Here is a 17,028-nt window from a genome sequence, read left to right as displayed (position 1 = left end):
TTGTGGAGTTGATCAATAGGCACGAAGGGTTTGACACATGGCTTGGTTAATATCGATTCCCTTCATTGATGCTTGCTGAATTACTCTCTTGAGGGTGCCCATAAACCGTTCAACAATACCATTGGCCTATTTTTTTAATGCTTGAAATTGAGGCAAGCAAGACACTTTTTGAATTCTTTGCTATTGAAAGGTGGGCCATTATCAGATTTGAGAATATCGGGGATGCCCCACGCTGCAAAGTTGTCATCAAGCAACTCGATGAATTTGGCAGTGGTTGTCAATGATAAGTCTTCCGCCAAAGGAAAATGTGAATGTTAATCAACAAATACCATGAGATGATGTCCATTTCCCAGAGTGACAAAGAAATCAACTGCAACTCTCTTTCAGGCATGTACAGAAAGGTCAGATAGTGTTAGTGGATGCTGCGTCACCTTGGGGAATAAGCAGTTATAAAGGTGGCACTCTTTCAGCTCTTTCTCAACTTGTTCATCTAGGCGAGGTAACCACACCGTACTAGGGCTCTTTTGGTGGCTACAATACTACTATGTGCTTCATGGACTAGCTCAGTGACTTGCTGTCTTTGGCTCTCAGTTATGACGATTCACGAGCCTCTCAAGATGATGCCCTCTCTGGCTATGGATAGCTCATCCTGTAAATTCATTTTTTTTTTAATTCAACATCAGCATGAGATCGGATACTTTTCCTCCAAGATTGCCTTGTAATGAGGTATTTGAGGATGAACATGTCTTTATCCGTGTTGGTAACAACAATATTATGTTCAATGGATAAAGCTGCTGGCATGCTGGACCTCATAAGGAAGTTGAGATACTCTTCAGCCACTTTGTATGTCGAACCCTGGCGATGTAGCATCACGCATGAAAAGTAATCTACCGGGTTTTGTTCTTTTCCCTGCTTGTGTACTGTTGCATAGTCATACTCTTGCAGTCGCAACCTTCACCTCTCGATGTGAGGAGGCATCTTAGCTTTCAGATTTCCAAAGATGGTGAGCAAGGCCTAGTGGTCTCTGATGATAGTGAAACATTTCTCATATAAAAACACAAGAAAATATTTGCAGACCCACATTACAGTCTGATTATCTTTCTCCAGCTTAGAGTAGGCAAGTTCTGTTTCAGACAGGCTTCTAGTGGAATAGACCACAATGTGTCGCAGGGCTTTCAGATGGCTATTGTGTTGAGCAAGGATTGCTCCCAGCCCCACCAGGCTCGCATCTACTATGATCTCAGTCTGTAACGGGGGCAAAATAAGGCATTTCATTTGCATTCTCAATCACATGTTTTATTTCTTTGAAACTTTGGTTACATTCAGGAGACCACTAGAATGGGATTCTCCCCTTTAAGTCTCTCAATGGGGCACTCACTGTAGCAAAGTCACGAATATACCTTGAGAAATAACTGACCATGCCTGAGAAGGATCGCAACATGGTAAAATTTTGTCGGGGGGGGCAAGTCAAGTCATTCCCCAATAAGAAAATGTGCCCAAAGAATGTAGGTTTGGTTTTGTGAAACTCACACTTTACTGCATTCAGAGTGAGAAATGCATCAGCAAAAAATTGGCCCACTTGTGTAAGAGCCTTGTCATGTTCCTTTTGTGTTTTCCCAAATACTAGTACGTCATCACTGTAATTGAAAGCATGTGTGACAGATTGAATGATTTGTCTAATAGCATGCTGAAACATCTCTGCAGCCGAAGATACTGTAAAACTCAGTCTTTTGTATCTGAACAAACCAACATGAGTTGTAAAAGTAGTAATGTACCTGCATTAAACTTTCAGCTCAAGTTGATGGTATCATGTGTTCAGGGCAAGACACGAGAAGTCTTTGGCTCCGTTCAGCTGCATGATCATGTCTGCAACATGGGAACCAGGATGTCTTTCTCTCTAGTTTGCTTTGTTGGCCTGGTGCTCTGTCCTTTTTTGTCACCAAAACTGAGAGTGAAACCCACGGCTTAGGACTGGGGGAGCGTTCAATGATGTCATGCTTCAACAGTGTTTTTAGTTCTTTCTCAATGGCTTCTTGTAGTTGAAAAGAGACTCTGCCATGCCGTTGGGCAACAGGACGAATGTCCTTATTGATGTGAAGTTGCACTTTCATTGTCTTGAGTCATCCTTGGCCATGGAACAATGACGGGAACTGACTAACAATTTTCGACTGAGCATAGATGTTGTCGTTGAGAGAGATTAGTCCTGTGTCAGCAGCAGTGGCAAAGCTAAGTTGGCACGTACTTGATAAAGTTCATGAATTGGCGCTTGTACTAACGTAGTTTTATGTCACATGGTTAGTTTAAATGACCCTTGAATCTGTAGCGGGTTAGAGGCAGCCCACGTCTCTAAACCTTAATGTTTGACAGAGTAAGGCATGGCACAGGAGATAAGCTGTTGAACGTTTCTACTGACATGATGTTAATCATCACACCACTATCTATGATGAAGGTATTGGGTCAGTCTTTCACATTTAGTGTAATTTTAGGACAGTGCACAAATGCATTTGTCACTTAGTTTGGTGGCTCTTCTTTGACTTGCCATCTTCTTTGCAAGCAGCTAATCCTATATGTGCATATTGTTCCTTAGCTGATATCATCAACACACACCTGTCTTTTTCACTACAACTTGATAATGACACTTAGGAGCCTGTATGTGATGAACTTGACAATGATCGACTGTGCTTGGTTTCTATTTGTTGTAACTGATGTTGCCTTTTGACCTTGTGGGGATGTTGAGAATGCTTCTGGAACATTCTGGTGTCCATTTTCTCTTATCGCTGTGACAAATTTGTTTTTTTTTTCTTTGCAGACCATTATGGAGTGGTTTTCTTTTCCCCAGCTTTTGCATATCTGCCTTATGGCTAAATATTTACCTTGTGGGGAAAAGAAAACCCACTTCGGAAGCATAACTTTTTTTTCTTCTGAGACGCAGACTTGTATGCATTTATTTTGTGCTTATGCTTACTTTTCATGATCAATGCTGATTCATTACGTGCTGTTCCTGCTTCCATATTGGCAGCTTGTTGATTGTTTTCTCTGAATTGAGTGTCTCTTTCAGCATGTGTCTTCTGAAAGTGTCTGAAAAACAACCATTAATGGCTTTAAGGTGGATGGCAAAAGACACACAATTGATGGACGGAATGCAGAACAAATCAAAACATTCACCCCCAGTCAAGAGATCTGGGTTAAATCCATCATTCTTTTGCTCACCATGCCACCCCAGTTTAGACCTGGCCATATGCAAATCGGTCTTGACCCTGTGCCTCATGGGAACAGTCCAGCCTGAACTGCCAAGCCAGGTCCTCCCTGGACCGGAAACAAGCATCTTAGGACCGGTTTTTGGGTTTCACCCCTCTTCAGCCAGGATAGCGTGATTCCAGTGGCACAGTGAGCCCAGGACCCAAGTCTTGGCATACCTGGCACACTTAGGGCGAGAAAGCAAAAGACACACAATTGATGGACGGAATGCACAACATATCAAAACATTCACCCCCAGTCAAGAGATCTGGGGTAAATCCATCATTCTTTTGCTCACCATGCCACCCCAGTTTAGACCTGGCCATATGCAAATCAGTCCAGCCTGAACTGCCAAGCCAGGTCCTCCCTGGACCGGAAACAAGCATCCCAGGACCGTTTTCGGGGTTTCACCCCTCTTCAGCCAGGATAGCGTGATTCCAGTGGCACAGTGTGCGGATGGCTCCTTCATCATTACAGTGACAAAACTTACAGTGTTTGATAAGTGCATCAAGTCTCTCAACAAACTCATCCATCATTTTACCAGCCTGTTGTGCTTTGTTGAAAATGTACCTTTCATAGTCGATATTCGGCATTGGATTTAACTTGACTTTCAGTGCTTCATTTATCATTTGATATGACACTGCTTCCATTAGTGAGATTTTCTTTAGCAAGTCTTTCTTTCTCTCCATCACCGGCAAGGTTTTAAAAATAATTAATGATTTTCTTATTGTCGTCTTTTTCTTGCGCATCTATGAAATCATCAAATGTTTCATTCAATGCAGTCCACCTAGCACCGATGTTCTATTTTTTCGCCATATCAAACGGTGGTGGTGGTTCAGGAATGTAGCTGCTGTATATTTTGTGCTCCATTCTACTGCCATTGGGAGTACGTGCTGTTCAGGCAGCGTTCGTTGCACATGATGCCATCTGCAGCTGCTGCCTGCATCGGTCTAGCACCCGAGCCTGGGTTTTCATGTCCTATTTGCAGTCATGTAGCACTTTAATCGCCTGTGCCGGTAAGTAGATTTCTGCTTTGGTACAAGGTCCTTAGGGTCTTTAGCATTTCTTCATATGGATGATGGCTCTGTTTTATGGTGTGGTGCCGGGTTTTCTTTCAGCCGCATCAATGGGTTCTGGTGGGCTTCTCAAATGTGCTCCTCTGCAGGGCCTTCAACTTCTGCGATGGCTGTGTATGGGCTGGAGCAGGGCTTTGACTCCATATACGCCAACTGCAGACTGCCTTGCATCGATTTGGGACGCACGTAGCATGCACAAGCAGTTTGCTGTACCTTTGCAAACTCACAGGGAAAGCAGCCTTGTTTCTTCGGGACACGTATACTCCTACTCATCACCAGTTGTGGCGTCTTCCCCAACCTGGAAGCATGTAAATAAATCCACCACACGGAGTTCTGCAACAGACGTCTTTATTCTTCAGCATATGATCACACACTATGCATCGCATCAGAACTTTCATACACCACACCATAACACCTTCCAGCAGACTACGTAATTCCTTTTAGAGTCCGCTCCAGAACGGCGAGGGTCCTGTTATGCATAATATCAAAGACAATAGAGAAATTAGAGAATGGAAATGATTAAATAAAAAATATGAAAGAAAAGAAAATATGCAGAATGAGGAAGTTTACTTTTTAGATGATTTATTAAATTCAAGATGTCTTCCATATAATGCTTTACAAACACCTAGGATGCCTCATGATATGGCAGTTTGCGAGCAGAGTATGGGTGCAAATACACTGGGAGTGCCATCTATGCCACCTGAAAATGAAGCAGGCACCTGTGGGAATGCTATAACTAATGTTGTTATGCCGACTGTTGATACAGCAACTTCTAATATTAGTACATCTACTACTATGACTACAGTACAACTAGGTGTACCAACAAGGAGAGAAATGAAGATTCTTCAATTAAGAGATGAATTGAAAGAACTTTTGCAGAGTATAAATTAAAATAGAAAAATTGCGTATCTAAAATGTGGATGAATTAGATTGGGAAGAAAACATCAGCTAGGTGTTATGATGTGTATGCAGGGTTTGAAGACTTTACAGAAGAGTATGGACTTGGCTTCTATAAAATAAATAAGTGGTGCAGAAACTATAGAATGGATTTGGATAATGAAGGATTGAATGGAATGGGTTTATTAGCCCTTTGTGCACATATCAAAGAAAAATAACTGCATCAAAAATTGGTCAAATTAGAAAAACTGCAAAGATATGTATAATAAGAAAGGGGGTAGCAAGGCACAGAAGAAAAAGACTGAGGCAGAAAAAGATGTAAAAGCAAGTACGAGTGGGCCTCAAATTGGATTGGTTGTGGCTTGTTATTCTTACCGTGAGGCACATGTAGGTACCTATGTGCAAGTTCCTCTGCAGAAGGCTTATTTTCTTGCATTTATGACAAATCTTTCAAGGCATCGAGAGGCTCCAGCCCTATGATGTATGGAGGTAGATGGACTAGTGATGATTTTAAAGGTGGTTCAGGTACATTTTAATGGAACGTTGTTTGAATTTATTGTCCCAAAGAATTTGAGCTGAGTGCAAAGCAGCTGTAATATGGCCAGCAGAGGAGCCCCCAAGGATGCTTCTTAATAGTAGTTCAGCTGCGGTATGAAAAAGTACAAGGACGTGATTGCGCATTTGAAGCAGAAAGTTCCAGAGAAAGACATAAATTGGTTGAAAATCATGAGAGCTACTTAGCAACCATAAGAATGGGTGCATGTATGCCCTGAGTCACTAATGCAGACAGCACGTCTATGGATGAATCATCCAAGGAGCCCAGCAATTCTTCTAGTGTCCCCAGCTAAAAGAATTCTTTAGTCTTGCGATCAATGGTAACAACCATGCATGCAGATTCTAACAAGCTATATTTAAGGTTGCATTTTTGGAGCCTGGGGCGGCGAGCGAGATATTTGATATTGGTATTCAAACAGTAGTCTGCCTCAAAGGAGAACAATGGCCATCATAAAGCAGTGGAGTTGGATAATGCCTTGCCACCTGCAGATTAGCTAAGGCGTGTTGGGGGCAGATGGCACAGGCAATGATCGGGTGAGGAGAGTGTGCTTGAGTGAAAGAGAAAGCCTAGACTCGGTGTGCCCTCTGAAAGTCCAGGAGATCAGAAAGGTTGAGATTCAGCAGCTTGGGAAGAAGGTGCTTCATAAAAGCCAACATGTCAGTCTGCTCTACCTCCTCTGGGACCCAGGTGATATGAAAATTATTATGGTGCGATCTGTCTTCCAGGTCAGTGTTCTTTTGTCATAGGAGGTCAATGTCACTTCCCCAGTACACCAGCGCATCATAGCGGGCCTCCATCTAGTCCAGTCTCGGTTGGTTGACAAAGTAGTGGGGACAGGGGTTCGTGGGTTTCCCTGAGTGGATGGAATTCATGACAGCTGTGGTGTTTTGTGTGGTAAGCTGGTCCCAGGTGGTGAGCAGGTGGTTGGGGTTTGCATCTGTCGGAACAAGGAGACTGAGGATGTCAGTGGTGGGTTAGGGTTCAAAGTTTTTGTAGATAGTGGAGGTTCTCGTCATAGAAAAAGTCCCCCAGGGTGTCGCAGATTTCCCAGGAAGGGGTGATGATATTTTCAGTGGCTGAGGGGTTGGAGAACTATCTGATGTTGAATAATTATTTTCTGTGGTTAGATCTGGCTTCAATGCTGTTGGCAAGGGTGATTCTTTTTATCTCTTTCAGGAGTTGGAGGTATTGGTTGCGGGATATCTTGAATGTGGCTCATTCTGTGGGCTCCTTGCTGGTGCGCCATTTTCTTTCAAGTAATTTGCAGTTGCGTTTTGTGGTTCTCAGTTCCGTGATGTACAAACTGGCAATGGTCATGCTTTTTCCAATTACAAAGAGGAATAATCATGATAAGGACTGTGATCACGATTGCATTGATGTGGCTGAATTGTGTATCAAGACCAGACATACAAGATATACCAGCCAGTGCAAGTGGCACAACACTTTTTGATGATGAGTCTTTTCTGAGAGACCATCATGGCACATTGAGAGCGGCATATGCAGTTTGCACCATATCAAATATCATGGAAGCATCATACTTGTGTGATGTAACTTTGGCACAAGTAGCAAAGTAATTGCACTAACAAGAGCATGCATGCTGCCTAGCTGATGAATTGAGTTACAATTTACACAGACAGTGTTAAAAATGGGGGTCCCTAGTTGGCAGAGGTAGGTACCATTGTTCAAATAGGAGCCCGTGCTTCTAGTAATGGTAAGGGGGATACACACTTTAGATAACCTCTGCTCACTCCCTGAGTAGCTTGGTACGAGCTGACAGACTTATCCCAAAGGCAATGTGTAAAGTATTTGTACTAAAAAAACACAGTAATAAAGTGATAGACACTTGTCTTATCTAGGGTATATTATTGCAATGTTTTATAGGAATCCAGAAATGTTTGCAATTGAAACTTCAATCAACTCAAAATGCGGCAGCTCGTCTGCTCTTAAAAATACCTAAATCAAGTTCTATCTCGAGGAGCATTTGTGATCTTTATTGGCTACCTGTGAGTGAGAGAGTCAAATTTAAGGCCCTGTGAATGGTCCGCAAGGCTCTGCACACAACAGGTCTTACCTATTTCCAGAAGATTTATCCTTGCCATGCTTCTAATAGTAACCCATGGGTCTTCAAACTGTGGGGCCGTGCAGTGATACAAAGGCGTTCGCGCATTCCCAGTCACACTTCTGCCCAGGCCCATAGGACTAGAAGGGCTTCAGCCCCCCTCCTGCCCCGTCGTGTGTCTCAGCCTGGGCTGCTGCAGTGCAACTCGAGCTGGGGCTTGGCTGGGCAGTGTCTGGAGTCTTATCTCCAGCAGGCCTGAGTTTTTCACAGGTCTTTAAAGACCATTTGCATATCTACATACCTTTGTAAACTGGTTACTGAGGCTTAGTTTTTTTCTGGTTCCAGTACCCCCTGGCCCCCTACTCTGCCTATTCCTTACATTTGTATTTTACATTTACTGCTGTAGTTTGAGAATGCATTTCATGAAAAGGAATATAAAGTAGGGCTGCGAAAAGAAAAATGCCTGCCGTGTGTTGTTTAAAGAGCCTCCTCTTGACACTAAATAGAGTTATAAATAAAAAATTATGTAATAATTTGTTATGTGACTTTTCTGTCTTTGTTCTCTTTAATTATGAGTCATGGATCATTGAGGCAGCCGTGCTTTCGATTTATATTTGCTGTTCTAAGTACGCACAGATAAGTGCTGAAAATAGGGCTTTAGGTGACTGTTTATTCTTGTACCATCTGGGCCATCAAAATAATGAGCTGGCAACCCTAACCATAGGACTGGAAGTTTGTTGCAGGGTCAGCACATTAATTATTTCCTCCATCCTCCATCCCTGATTAACGCCATAATAGCAATAGTTTAACATATATCTGAAACCCTATGCCGCCGTCAATAACATGCTGAGTTACTTCAGGTGTCTGGGAATGCACCCTGCATTCAGACAACTCACTGCTCATTCTTGCCCTTTACTTTCACACTTATCCTGCGCTCACAATGATCACAATGCACTCACACTGATCACCATGCACTTACACCATTCACCTGCTCACCCTGCACTCACAGTGATCACTCTGCACTCACAATAAACTTGCGCTGTTCTCCCTATACCTCACCCTCCAGTCATACGAGCACACTACTCACCCTACACTCATGTGAAACTTCATTCACCTGTCTCCCTCACTGTTCAATCTGCAACTCACTCAAACAAGCCCATCACTAACCATGCATTAATTTGTCCCACTCTGCACTTACATCCACACCCATATTCATATGGCCACCTCACTCACCCTGCAGTCTCTCCTCTCACCCTACTCTCACACTGTTGCATCGCACAGAATGCACTCACATGGGCCCTCCTGCCACCCACACAGTGCAGAGGGTTAATGTGCCTGCTACAAAGAACATGTACCATGCAGATCACAGAACTGAGTGTGAGTAAATTATGAGTAGTGCTAAAAAAAAAGGAAATGTTTGATCAGAAAGATGCTACAGAGAAATGAGGTGCATTGTTGGTGAGTGGTAGTGAGGGAATTCACAGAGCAGGATTAAACGGGGGAGGGGGGTCACCTAAAATCTTTTGCACCGTGTGCGACCAGTGCTAGGGCCAGCTCTGGCTGGGAATGTTAGCCCCCCCACCCCTGAAGTTCGGGTCTAGTGGCTACCCTGCTTCTGTCTATTATTATTATTATTATTATTCAAATTTGTAGTGCGCTACTGTTACTAATAGTTGTCCTGGGGCTACAGACAGGGAAGGAGAACAAGACAAATGGGGTAACCTACAGAGCATAGAGCCAGGTTTTTATATCTTCCTAAAGGAAAATAGATTGTTTGTGGAGCGAAGCAAAGGAGGGTGCAAGTTCCATAACGGCTCAGCCTACACGCAAGAAGTGAGTGTGAGCGAAAGGTGAGAGCTACTGTTAAACTGTGAGAGAAGATAGCTGAGAGATGATCTGTGACCTAAAAAGATAATTTGATGTGACATGGGTGAGGGACAGCAACAATAGGGCATACTGAGGTGGGTGCTGAGCAGTGATTAATTTGTAATAAAACAAGTGCCAGGGCCATTACCAGTAGGCCACTGCAACTTTAACCACCCACCCGTTGACTTGCCCGAGCGGCCAATGACAAGTCCAATGCAACTACCAACCTTCACACTTGTACAAGTGTGACTATTCAGACTATTTCAAGCCCTCAAAGCTATAAGGATGGCACGGGTGTCAGGAGTTTATCGTTTTTACTGTATATTGAATTAACAGTTGTTCTGCTCATCTCTAAATTACACATACAGAGCCACTATGTGGAAGGCTGTTATAGTTCCAGTGTGCACAATTAGGTGCCAGTGCAGAGCACCGGAAACCACCTGCTCAAATTAGGCACTGGAGCTGAGGTAGCAGGGGAGAGGGACGTTGGTTCAAGAAGGTGTGGAAGAACAAAGGGGAGATGTGGAAGATGAATGGGGGTACTGGAGAGGTGTAAGATACAAATAGACAAAAATTTGAATGGATAGACTTGAGATGAATGAGAAGTGCTGAGGGGCACGGAAGGTGACAGGGCCAGAGAGGCCATGAGATAAATGCGAGAGACTGTTAGAGAGGAGAACAGTGAAAAGACAGAATGGCAAGAGGTGATTAAAGGTGAAGTGAGATGTTGAATGGGGAAGAGTTCAGAAGTTGTAAAAAGGGGTTAAAGAAAATGGTCTGCAAAGTGAGAGAGGGATCCGGGGTTGGGAGAGGAGAGGAGAGAGGGATGGAAGGGAAGGGGTGAGAGGAAAGCAGGATGGGTAAACTGCTTAAATCTGCGCAAGACCGCCAGGATTTTAAGGGACCCCTGATGCTACAGGCCAGGACCAGGTGAGCTTCTAATTTGGCAGCACGTATTCCTGCAGAGTGGAAGGTCCTTTCCAAAGGTTGACTAGACATCTTTCTGATGTTAATTGCTGTATTTTGGTTATAAACTGGTACTGATGGGGTGAAATCTTTCCTCAGTGTTACTGTGTGTAGAAAATGTCAAAACAATTAAGCAATGCTATCCCAAAAAACGAGGCATCACATAACATTATTTACATTTTCTTCCCACACAATTTAGTCAAGCGTATCACGTAATTTGGTCCTCACCTGCCTCATAATTCCAGTAGCCCTGTCTACAGGTTTAGAATTTTTTACGCCTGAAAATGTTGACAGGGGGGTCTCAGCATCCAAAAGTTTGAAGACCTCTGTCGTAACCTGAGATCAGTGACTGCCAAATTAGTGGCAATTTGAAAAATAAAGATAGCCAGATGGGGAGGTAGAAATTTCTCCTTCCTAGCACGTAATCTCTAGAATACCATGTCTTTTTATTTGAGACGCCAATCAAATAAGGCACTTTTTAGGAAAATGCTAAAAACATGGCCCTTCATTACCTATACTAAGTAGATATTTTGGCCTACTAATTTGGATACTAGCAACAAGACGCCTCTGGATTTGCACGCTATATAAAACGATTACTTACTTACATCTCCAAGTGAGCAAACCCAACTAGGCGAGCTGACTGCACTTTAAAATTTAAATTACACAAGTCCCTTGAAATGTATCTGCTGCGAGGCAGGCGAGAAGCGAGTATAAGTGTGCACTTAGGGAAAGAAAACTCGCCCTCAGAAATCAAGCCTGAGAATCTCTGCGTGAAGCCGCTCTTAGGAAAGACAGTAAGGCCTTTTGGCAAGCAGTAAAAGCCCCATTTTTGACTCCTAGAGGTGACCCAACAATAGAAATTGCCATACCTGAAGACCAATGGATCAAACACTTCTATAGGGTATATAACTGTGGGAATTTTTGATACGCAGTCAAGCAACATCCATGGGTAAGATACCTCAGACCGCTTGGTTCTTTGTTCCAATCTCCAGCTTACCCTGGAGGAAGTGACCCGATCACTTTCCGCAAGTTTGGGGGGTAAGGCACCTGGGCCCGACGGGGTCCCTGTAGATTTATTTAAGTCAAATATGGAGTTATGGGGGCCAGTTATTACCCAGGTGATAACTGCTAGCTGTAGTGCCCTATTTCTGGCAACGTAGGTGGAATCTATTATTGTCCCAATTTTTTAAAAGGGGGACCGCCAGGACCCTAGATGTTACAGGCCCATTTCCTTACTGGACTCTCTGACCAAAGTAGTCAGATGAATTATTTTAGAACGTTTGCGTGATTGGGCAGAGGATAACAAGGTCCTATCCGACATCCAATACCACTTTCGAGTGGGCTTCGGGACTACTGAACAAAGTCAGTCAGTCAGTCACACAGCTTTATTCGATCTTTTATAAACAGACCATAAAAGCACATAAGTACATATAATATTTCCAAACCAATAAATATACATATACACAGGGTTAAAATGAATACTAAACAAATTTGCTGTGATCCAAGTAGGACCATTAAAACCATTTAGAAAAACAGTTAATAATTAACATTGCACAATACTACTAGGATGTGAACCCGCCTTTTTCCTCTTCCTAAAACAGGCTCATAAAAATGAAGCGACACAGAAACATCAAAATGGGTCCAGTAAGGCCTCTAGAAACTACATGGCGACCCGGCATAGGCTAATATTATGGTGCCTCAGGATTGGAAGCATAAATGTTTTCCTTTCCTGAATAATTTTTACAAAATAATATGATATGTAAGTCTGACTGCAGAACATGGTTATTGCAAGGGCAGGGTGCAAGATCTGCTAATCTGTATTTATTTTGTGGGTATCCCAGGACGGAATCTTATTCAGTTGGAAGCGCAATAAAATAAATCTGTCCTGCACGTTGTTTATACGTGATAAATAACTAAAACTTTCCCCTGATATTGGTGGAACCAGATCGAATGCAATGGAAGAATGATGGATACGTTTTTTCCCCCTTCGGACATATTTTAACCTTTGGGTATATAAATCCGTTATCCATTTCTTTGTGACCTCTTTACAGGAGTCCGGGTCCTGAAAGAGTATTCACAGCCCTAGAGCTTTCAATTCAGTCTCTAAATAATTTAGCCACCCAATCCTTTTGTAGTGATCTAGGTTACAGCATTCCCTAATGATAGTTTGGGTCAAGTTCACCGTAGTTCTCCGCCATATTGAAAGCCACAGGAGGACTGGGGCTAACCTTATGGTGTCACTCAAATAGGGAAGCCCCAATTCAAGATTTAAAATGTAATTTGGGGCGTATTGGGGTAAAGACACTCGATTTTTAAAGGAGTCTTCCAGTTGCTGTAACGAAGCAGCATTGACCATCCCCCAGACACCTGCCCCATATGTTACGGCGACTTTGTTTTAGCTAAATAAATATTTTTAACTGTATCCAGTGGGCTTCCTCCCAGCTTTTTTGCAAATCTCTTAACAGCATTGAGGCTCCTTTGCATACCCTGGCCTCTTGTTTTCACTAATTTAGACCACAAGTGATCCTTATCAAAGAGCACTCCAAGATATGAAAAGGAGTCAACCACCTCAATTTTCTTACCTGCCAGCTGAAAGTGGGGATGTTTCTAACCTCTACTCGCTCCGGCCACAATTATAAATGATTTGGAATCATTAACTTTTAGATCAAGGTAGGCCATAAAGATGGAATAAACTTTGATTATTTTTGTAAGGTCAACCCCGATCTAGCCATCAGTACTGCGTCATTGGCATACGCCAGGATCGGGAGAGGGTTTTATCAACTTTGGACACGTTCCGTGAGAGAGCAGACAGGGAGGACTCGACTCTGTTCGTATAGATTGAAAAAAGAAACTGGGCAAGCACACACCCCTGTCTTACTCCCTTTTCAATTTTAAAAGGACAATTTCACTCCCCCTTCCTGCCATACCCTACACAAGCATTGGCGTTGACCTACAGCTGGTGGATGAATCCAATAATTGGTGGGTCCATGATGGAGGGTATGAGACACAGTCAAAGGCTGATGTTAAGTCCATGAAGGCCATGTACAGCTTACCGCTTTTAGCCTTTGAGTACTTCCCTATGGTTATGGAGAGGTTTAGGCACTGATCAACTGTCCCCATTCCTCTACGAAACCTATATTGTCCCTTCATAATTATATTATGCGATTCTGCCCAATCCTGCAGTCTGGCCAGGAGAAGCCGACCCATTAGTTTAGAGATATAGGGTGGTAATTATTTGGAGAGCCTTATCCCCTTTTTTTTATAAATTGGCACAATTACACCCTGATTCCATGATGGAGGTGGACTTGTTATCTGAACGTTGTTGAAAATATTTGCAAGTAAAGGGACCCGCATATCGTAGTTATATTGAAAAAGGTCAATTGGTACTCCGTCTGCCCCCGGGGCCTTACCGGGTGTACAGGATTCTAACGCCTTTCGGAACTTTGATAGAGAAAAGATTAGCCCTCCCTGAGGTAAAGATTCTGGGCAACATACTGAAGTAGATAAGGGAGTTGATAGCCCAAAAATAAAATGTCTCACCCATGCCTCTTCATCTACATGCACATCTAATACGGGATCACTGATGTCTTTAAAATGAGGGGCATTCACAATTTCCCAAAAGTCGCTGCTGCTGCCAGAGATAGCTGCTTGCTCAAGGTCTTCCCATGCCTGTGCCCTAAGATCATTCTCTCTCGCCCTCCTGGCTAATTGGTAGTCATTGCGTAGTGAGCAGATCTTAGAATAATCTCTGGGAAGAGTTTTTAGGGCATTTACGAGGGCTATTTTTGCTTTGGGACAGACTGAGTCAAAACACCCCTTATTAGCAGTAGCATTTGATGACTTAACCTGAGTAAGTGCTATTTTTATTTTCGCCAAAAGGGCGTTGAATCTAGGTCTGCGGACAATATCTTTTCTCCCAAGCATGCTATTATGTCTTCCTTTACTGAACAAAGTTTAAATATAGCAATTCTTGTAGGAAAGTACACCCGTGCAAAGAAGGGTAGGCTATTTTTAGCGTTTTGTGGATCTCACTGCAGCTTTTGATTCCGTGATGCACGGCAAGCTCTGGGAGATCCTCGAGTCTATGGGGGTGGAAGAGAATATTATTTATTTTCTTAAGCGCCTTTACAGTAATGCGAGGGCACGAGTACAATCTGGTTTGTCTGGTGAATGCTCAGCACCTTTCCCAATAAGGACGGGGGTTAGGTAAGGATGTTTCTTAGCCCCCTTTCTTTTTAATCTTTATATTATTGGTCTGGGTGAGGCGCTTCTTAAAAATAATCAAGATTTCCCTCAAGTAGCCGGTCGTCCAATCCCTGCCCTCCTCTATGCGGATGACACGGTTTTGATGTCACGCACGCAAATAGGTTTGCAGAGGGTTCTAGACAGCTTTACTGATTTTATGGGAAATCTTGGCCTTACAGTGAACACCTCGAAGACTTACATAATGAGGTGTGGCCGAGGCAGCCAGAGATGTAGGGACAAATTTGTGGAAGGTCTGAAGATAGGGGTCACCAAGAGTTTTTCATATCTTGGAATACTTTTTAATCAAAATGATTCATGGACCCAAGCAGTATCAGCAAAATTCTTTGCATTTTTACAGACAACTACTGTTTTTCCAAAAGATTGGGTAGGAGACCTCCAGTGGAGCTCATCCAGATTTATAATTCAAAATTTATCTCCACCGCCATGTATGGGGCAGGGATTTGGGGCTTTGCTGACATAAATCCAGTACAGACGGTGCAAAATATCTTTTTAAAATTTTTATTCAGTGTTCCAAATAGTTCATCCTCATACGTTTACCACGTGGAGCTGGGCCTGCCTTACATATCTGATCTTATTAAAATAGAGCCAATTCTACTGTGGCATAGAATCTGGACAAAAGTAGAGACAAAGTTAAATAGGGATATCCTAATGGACAGTTTGAAATTGGAAGGGGATTTAAAGATCCCATGGGTTAGATATGTCAGAGACTTTATGCATGACCTAGGTCACATAGAGTATTTTACTAACCCGACCACTATTCAGACGATCTCGAGAAAGGAGCTAAAAAGGAGGCTATTCTGTTGCTGGACACATCGAGAATGTCGGAGGAGATCATTAAGCCCACTGTCCAGCAAAACCAGCAGATTTTAAATACTTTTAGTATTCAACCCTACCTAACTTTTATACTGGGGGCTATGATAGGTTTTTATTGACCAGATTCAGAATGGGGATTTTCCACAGACTTGCTAGCTTCCCAGGCATGAATTACTGGGCACGAGAATTACAACTGTGTCCCTGTGATAATCTTCCTGAACAATCCATAATGCATGTAGTTTTGTTTTGTAAATTTTATATAGAATTAAGGAAAGTATGGATTATACCGATTTTAAAATCAATGGGGACCAGACAATGTCGCCCGGCCTTCATTATAATACAACTGTTGGATAACGAACATAGAGTGTGGAGGATAGCAAGGTCTTTAAAGAAAGTATGTAGTTTACGGAAATGTATTGTGAGATAAGCACTGAAGTCCCAAAAGCAGCATTTGACCATTATTATTGATTTTAAACACTTTTCTGAATTTTATAATTTTATTCTTTATGTTTTTCCTATTTTTTTTTTACTTTTATGATTGCTGTTAATAGCAATCGAATATAGATATTTTGATTTGATTTGAGTTCATGACAGTAGCCAAACTACTCATGTGGGCATTGAGCCCTAGGTTCATTTTTACCAAATTCATTGCAATCAGATAAAGATACACACTTCAAGTGTGAAGCAATGAAGTTGGTGTGCACAGCCTTACAAACTGAGCAGACATTCCATTGTAATTACAGACCAGAACCATCAAGAGTTGCAAAAAAGTTCATTAACTCTAAAATCCAACCTATTGAAAGTATGTGCCTCAACAGCGCTGAAATTGCCAGATTAACTTCCACTTGTTTAAATAATGAGCATCAAAAGCACACACAATAAAATGAGTCTCCCCACACAAAGTTCTTTTGAGGAGGGCCATGAGGAATACCTCACATACCTTCAGCTGCATTAATGTCTATAATGATGATATTATACTTGAATATTGTAAAAGTCTGGCTGATGTTGTTCGCCTTGCCTCTAATTTGCTCAACTTGGCAACACCTTTGCCAAAAAAACTATGCCGCAACCTACAATTTGGGATTGTGGTCAAGAAACTCATTACAGAAGTCTTGTTTAGAGTCAAGGTGGAAGGGCTTCTACCGGGTGATTCCTGTGTCGAACACTGCTTTGCGAACTTTGTAGGCTTGTCACAGTGAATCCACATATCTCACAGCAGATGACAATGTGGTGATGACATCCACTGATTGACAGTGTCAAGCTTGAGTTTACTGCATGAATGTAGAGGGGAG

Source organism: Triturus cristatus, chromosome 11 (genome assembly GCF_964204655.1).
Source record: "Triturus cristatus chromosome 11, aTriCri1.1, whole genome shotgun sequence".
In the NCBI taxonomy this organism is placed as follows: domain Eukaryota; kingdom Metazoa; phylum Chordata; class Amphibia; order Caudata; family Salamandridae; genus Triturus; species Triturus cristatus.
This window is presented reverse-complemented; position numbering follows the sequence as displayed.